Below are 7,476 nucleotides of genomic sequence, written 5' to 3'. Positions count from 1 at the left end.
AAATTTCCAATACAGATTCTTGATGGGTTTAGTACTAACAAATAAATATCTCTTTATATGTAAATTAGTACCACCAACCCTCCGTGACTTCTACAACATGTACATAGAAACTGTTGAACACTTATTTTGGGAATGTATATATGTACCAAATGTATGGTCCCAGCTTATCAGTTTTTTTAAGTCCAAAGGCTATAACTGTTGTTTAAGTTTCAAAGATATTTGTTTTTGCATACTCGACAACAGAAGACAACAGAAGAAATAATGAAGTTGTCAACATTATTTTAATTTTTTGCATTTTTTTTTATATTTTGAATGAAATATAGGAAAACAATTCCAACATTTGAAAACTTCAAAACTTTTCTCAATAATAGAATAACAGTAGAAAATTGCACTAGTAAAAAACAAGTCAGAAAAACACAATCTAAAATGGTCATGTCTGTTTTCAGTTCCTAGCTTACCGTAGTTTACCATAAGAAATCTTAAAATAAGTATTAACACAGATGGAAGCGATCAAATTTTTTCTCTCCTTTCTCTCCCTTTTCTTTTTTACATTTGAAAGAATAACATTTTTTCAACCTGACCAAAACTTTTGTGATATTATTTCCTCAGTATGTTACTGCTGTCTCCTTTTTATTCGTGGTTCAGACCGAAAAGTATGTAATCTTTACTAAAAGGTGCACACTATATTTAGTTTTATCTACTTTGCATAATCACATTTTTGTGAAACACAATACAATATATCTTAAAATGAAAATAATGACAATGTATATGACAATATTATGATACTATACATTTAAGAAATAATATATCTCATTTAGTGATTTGTCGCTGAATATATCATTGTTTGGAGTTCAGATGCGACGCTATGACGTAATAATTGTGACGTTAGAATAGTGAATTGTTGAATAATAATTCACTGTTTTCAGTCTCCTTTGTTTAATAGAAAAATGAATCGGATCGTGTTAGAATCAAATGTAAATGTGTACATTTATGTATGTAAATGGATATTGGAAATAAACGGGGTTACCTGGAAGGGGCCTCAAAAATAATAATATATATATTCTAACAGATCACTCCGAGAAACTTTTCATATACATTCTCACCACATACAAACTTCTTTACCAAGCTTTTACCGGCTACAATAACAACAAAAAGAACAAGTAACTCTAACGTGAGGTCAAAATTATCTCCCCTCGTGCACCTGTCTGCCCAGGCAAATTTACTTGCGCAGATGTTTTGGAAAGTACCTTATTTGCATAAATTATACGCAGAAACAAGTTCTACGTGACATATTTATTCTTTATTCTCCTAAAAGAAACTGCATGAAAATTGATCCAGTTTAAGCTTTGCAAGGTGGAAAATAGTCGCGGGTAGTGATTATTCGAATTTTGTCCATAAATATCAAAAAATTTCTGGTATCTTGGAAGAATTCCGCGCGTATTAATATACGGTTGCTATGGGGGACATGATCTTCTATTCTGGGAACAAGACCGATTTCTAAACCGAAAGTAAATGTTGAAGAACAGCCGACGAAATTTACGAAATCCAAACAAACAACAATCAAGGGTTCGATATATTCTGTTGTTCTTAAAGACGTGAATGTCAATTAATACAGGTAATATTGTGGTATGACTATGTGTATTTAATCGAGAAAATGCACTACATGTGAATATTGAGGCATTTCCCCTCCCACCCCCCCCTAGTAGCCACGTTTTAAACGAGAGCGGGACTTAACGCGAGATGTTCAATACGCTTGCGCGCGCACTGACTTCCGCCGCCTCGAAAGTATGCAAGAGCGTATAGTAAATGATTGTTTGTGCTCACACGATCCGATTTGTTTTATTGTCAAACAAAGAAGACAGAAAATTGTGTAAGTATTCAAGAATTCACTGTTTGTACGTCACAAGTATTATGTCATAGCGCCAAACGTCATAGCGGCGCGCTGGAAAGGAAACCCACATAAAACAGACAATTGTTTGCAGCATGTCATCAAGGATGTACATAATAAACCTTGCTAACTTGTTTGAATCGAAATAATGTATCTCAAACAGTGATGTTCTCTTGAATAAAATCATTGTCGTAAAGATGCGTATTATCATATTACTCGGGGCTGCGCCCTAATGATAAAATTCCTTCGTATCTTAAACTCCCAACAGCGACAAATCACTGTTTTGGATTTCTTATTTCTTAATTGGCCAACATTCATTTTGATAGCTGGACCCTTTTTCTGAATCGGGTATTTCTGTTACAGCATCACTTTTAATTATTCCTTTAGTGTACCTGTTAAGTGTTCTTGGTAGCACTTCAACTGGTGCCCGTATGTAGTCAGGTACATCAGCCAAATACCATCGATCAGTAAAAACAGCAAACCAAAAGATAATAGGTAAGGGTAGATTTCTCGGAAGCACAGAGCACTAAAAACACAGCCCCAGAGCCACGCATTTGCATAGTAGGCCCACAACAAAAAGAAGCTGTAATGGAAAAATATTTCAGACGGGTTGCTTCAATCATCCAACAAGTACATATTAATTTATGCTAAATATAGATGGAGGGGAAGGAAATGGTAAGGGGCAAAATTGGGCCGGGGTGGAGGGGGTGCGGGGGAGGGGGAATGAACCCGAAGGAGAAAGTTGAACAAGGATGAATATACAAAGGGAATGCGACGTTCCTTAATAACTGTCACACTACAACGTAAACCACAATAGCGCAGACACTCATGTACCAAAGATAAACACACAACCACGACTAACTGAATAACAAAGAAAAACGAACAAGCAACACATGGGCCGGTGGTTTAGTGGTAACACGCTTGACTGTCAATCCAGAGGTCCGGGGTTCGAATCCCGGCCCAGGCACTGGAAATTTCTGAGATGCTCTTGAGTGTCTCCCACCTAACTAGAGGCCTGTACTGGTTCTTCCCAGGAAAGACGGCTTCACGTGTATCGGTGCTATACACCGTGCACGTTAAAGAACTAGACTGTCTATTCGCAAAGAGCTAGGCTAAGTTAGCCGGACACGTCTGTAACTAAAACGTTCTCTCTGTCTGTTCTGGGGGCTTTATCTCACTCTGTTCCTCTGGTCAGATCGCTCTGTGTCTGTACTAGTAGAGGATGAATTTCGCGCCCTGTGTGGCTGCGTTTGCTATATGTAAAGCGCCTTTGAACGTGTTTATCATGAAAAGGGCGCTATATAAATCTGGTATAATAATAATAATAAGAAAACAGTAGGGCACCGTTATAGGACGGATTACACCAAACCGGAAATGACTACTCAGTGTTACATGTGAAGTAGTCCAAAATGTAGTTCCATGCTATGGATGAAATCTGGTATAATGAGTGACATGAGGAGGTGACAGTTAAATTTGTGGCTTATGTTTATTGCTTATTGTTTTGAGAATAGATCTAGACCATTTTCATTGTAAATTTCCTGGAATAAGTTTTATTCTTTGCGAAAAATGTCTACCTACACGTAATTGCTAAACGGCTGTTTTCATGGGGGTCATTTTTAGAGTGTGGTGTTTCTCAGAACATATTATTTTTCTTATATACAACATAACATGTCAATATTTTTCTATTTTTGATAAGAAGACATGTTATAATAAATGACCATTTATGGTTTTCATATCATTGAAATGCTCTAAAGTGCTGAAAATGAGGTCTGAATGTTTTGTTATTAATATGAAATAAATAAGGAATTGAATTGGTAGAATGTAACCTTATAGACTCACAAGCATACAAACGCACCCACACAAGTAGGAAAAAACAATCGTATACCGTCTTAGGATTCTGGCTGCCAAAACAAAGGGGAGTCACGAAAACTTACTCAAAATAAAGTGGGAGGGGATGCAAAACGTAGCGTAAATGCAAGGGAAAGGAGGGGGCAATAGGGGGAGTGAGGAGGAGGAAACAACGCTTACAACAAACAAGAAAACATACGCAACAGACAATACAAGGCAGACAAAACAACCAGTTGAAAATTGGGGCACCGCCTTGGAACGGTCAGTAACCTATATAAAGGAAACTGGGGTTTAAACGCGTTTAGGGCATGCCAACCTCGCACTTACCCTATTTTCAACAAGCTAGACAACACAATATAAATAAAATCCCCGCTGAGAAAGGCTCTAACATTAATGCAAAAATAACAGATAAATAAAGCAAAATATAAAAGTAAGGTAAATCTAAGGTATAATTACACCAAAGTACTCAACAACTTGTCTGAAGTCAGAGCAACAAGAGCATAACTTTTAAGGGCACGACTAAGAAAACTGTAAGACAAAAATCAACTCCCTCCGTCCGTTGTATGTAGGATTTAGGAGAAAAGCATCATGGAGTCTTCCACTTTATTAGTCATTGCACCATCAAATAGGAAAGCGTAGCAATTAACTGTAGAGGGGTCAATCACTAAACATGCACTGTTCTTCACGATTTTCGCATCGTATCCTCTTTTGATCAACTTTTTAACCCAGTTTACAAATATTTGATTAAAATAAGGGCTATGTTTAACTTTTCGAATTTTATAAAGTACATCTCCATGGTAAGCTCCCCTTTTCTGGCAAAAAATATCAAATTAGCTTATATTAATTATGAAGACATTACGATACAAGCAAACCTAGCATGATTTAAGGATATATTTTACAGAAAATGGCCTGTAGTATCTAAAATACTACGTTATATTCACAGACATTCTCTTGAATATTTTGTTAGCAAAAAAATTATGTCTGGAGTAAATCGGTTTCAGTTACTAATTTTCATGTCAATTGTTCTAGAATAAAGCTTGGAGTAATTAAATATTTTCGGAGGCAGACAGAACAAAACTGATTACAATGCATTGATTTCAAAGCCTTTTTCCGATTTTAGAACCAAACCATTATCTTCACATGCTGAGTTTTGTTTTGGCGCAGACGTATTTGACAACCTGGTATCTTTTCAAAATTGCCGTTTATTTAGAAGAGTTAATAAAATTTTGCAGTTCTTCACATTTGATATAAAAAGACCATCTATTTCAGGAAGTTTTACAGTTGTTTCTTTTACTTATACAATTAACGAAACTTTTTACGCCCCCTTGATATGTTTGTTAATATCTGTCATATCACTAATGGTACATTTTCATTTTTTTTTCATAGACTTAGACGAATGTATTGTAAATAACATTTTGAAATTTTTAACAAAAACGAACGATACTGTGGTATAAGTTTATTATACTCTCGGACAAAACGTATATTGGGCACAGATAAAAAAAAGTGTTTGTGGGCTATATTGTAGTGACCCATGTCCGTTGGTCCATCCGTTCGTGCCCGCGAAATGATGGTTAAGTGACTGCATAACGGTACTTTCTCTTTGATGTCATTCATTCCGTTCTTTTTATGTGACCTTTTCCTTTTTATGTGACTGTTAGAACAATAGAGAGAACAATGGGGGTGTCACATAAATACCGTTTCGTTAGAACTTCCGTTCTATTGTCCGTCCGACCACTGTACTCGTTCGATATCTTCTTAATCGCTGGAAAGATTTTCATTAAACTGGCAACAATTATTACCAAATCAAGACATGATGCAGAGCACAAAAAAGAATCAGGTCAATTGGCAGTAAAATGTTAAATAGCGTAGGTTTCACAAAACTGCCAGCAATAGTTTATCTCACCAAGATGAAATGCAGAGCGTACAATCTAGGTCAGAAGGTCAACGGTAAAGCAAACTAAACTTTACGCTTGCTCTGTATCTTTTAAACTACTTAAAAGGTTTTCAAAAAAGCCAACAACAATTTTATTTATCAGGAAGACGTATAAACCATATGGTCCATGCCATTGAGCTCAAGTTCAAGGTCAAACTTGATGGTATTCTTAATCACTGGAATTTTTTTATAAGATTAGCATGAATTGTTAACCTCATTAAAAACGACACACAGTGTGCAGAAGCCAGACCATAAGTCCTAAGGTCAATGTCACACTTAGAGGTGAAACATCTAATAGGTTTAATTTATGTCTGCTCCATAAATTTATAACCACTGTATTAATTTTCATAAAACTAGCATCCTCCTCAATACGACTTGCATCTACAACCCATGCCGCTAGTTCCAATACCAAGGTCACACTTGGAGGTCAAAGGTCATGATCACAATAATTTATTTTCTTTCTATGAAAATGGCGCCTAGGGGTATTAATTGCCTTTAGCGATAGCTCTAGCTTATACTACTGTCTCAACCAAATTCTAAAACGTCACAAAAATACATATGATTGTTTAGGGTTTAGAAACGAGCGAATTACGTTTGACACGGCAGGAAAATTGGTACGATGGTGAAAACGCAATGATACGATAGTTAAAACGCGATGGTACGATGGTGAAACCGCGATGTTACGATGGTGATAACGCGATGGCACGATGATGAAAACGCGATGGCAGGATCGTACCATCGTAGTTTAATCATCGTGCCATTGCGCCATCGCGTTTTCGTCATCGTACCATCGTGCATCGCGGTTTAGTATTAAATAAAAAGTAACGATTGTCCAAACGGAACACCGTAGCTTACACTCTTTGATTTATTGAATTTGTAATACGTTTTCAACAATTTTTGTTTCTAAATGTGTAACAAATTTGATAAATGTACTTTCAGAATAATGAAAGGTATAGCCAAAAATATTTAGGGGCGTTGGAAGATTCGATTATATTTTTCAGAAATCTTGCTACTTCACCATTGTTCATTCTACAATCTGGTTTGGCATGTTCTTAACCTGGCGAGTTTGAAGCTTGATAAATAGAATCACTGTCATTAAGGATAATTGGTGTCATTTTAAAATAAAATTGGAAAACATCAAAATGTTGATAGGCCAATTAGCGCCATCTGAGTTATAATATAGAACATAAGATGATAAGATGAGCTAAAATCGATATAATCTAGGTTTTTACTGTTCGAGCAACAGGTATTTCATCATTTGGAGTTCTTTCCATTTACTCTTGTTATAGAGTTCAGCTAAAGCTGTTGCTAGGGCGTGTATGAAAGGTGTTGCGACTTCTTATCAGCCGAGGAGTGATTTCTTTCTAGGATCTTTTCATAGATTTATCTAGATAACTTGGTGTTGTATGTAAGCCAGTAACTTTCACGTTTCTGGCCCTTTGACATCCAGGATTCCATTCAATTTAACTGAACAACAGAGGTCCGTTTAAACCGGTGATAGGGTTTGTTGGAGATTTCGCAGATAATTTACATCTCACGTACAAATATAGTGCAGTACGTACAGATTTATTTGTAAAAGATCTCGTAAATTTTAAGCCGTCATATTTTAGTAAGACCTTGTAATTTTAACAGTTTTACACAATTACCATGAAGAACGCATTATCATATCCTTTTAATTACAAGATGATTTGTTTTTTTGCCATATGAGCCGTGCCATGAGAAAACCAACATAGTGGCTTTGCGGCCAGCATGGATCTAGACCAGACTGCGCGTATGCGCGTCAGGCTCCATGCTGTTCGCTTTTAGA

This window comes from Mercenaria mercenaria, chromosome 1 (assembly GCF_021730395.1).
Source record: "Mercenaria mercenaria strain notata chromosome 1, MADL_Memer_1, whole genome shotgun sequence".
Taxonomy (NCBI): Eukaryota; Metazoa; Mollusca; class Bivalvia; order Venerida; family Veneridae; genus Mercenaria; species Mercenaria mercenaria.
The sequence above is the reverse complement of the archived record's forward strand: the minus strand, read 5'-3'. Positions refer to the sequence as shown.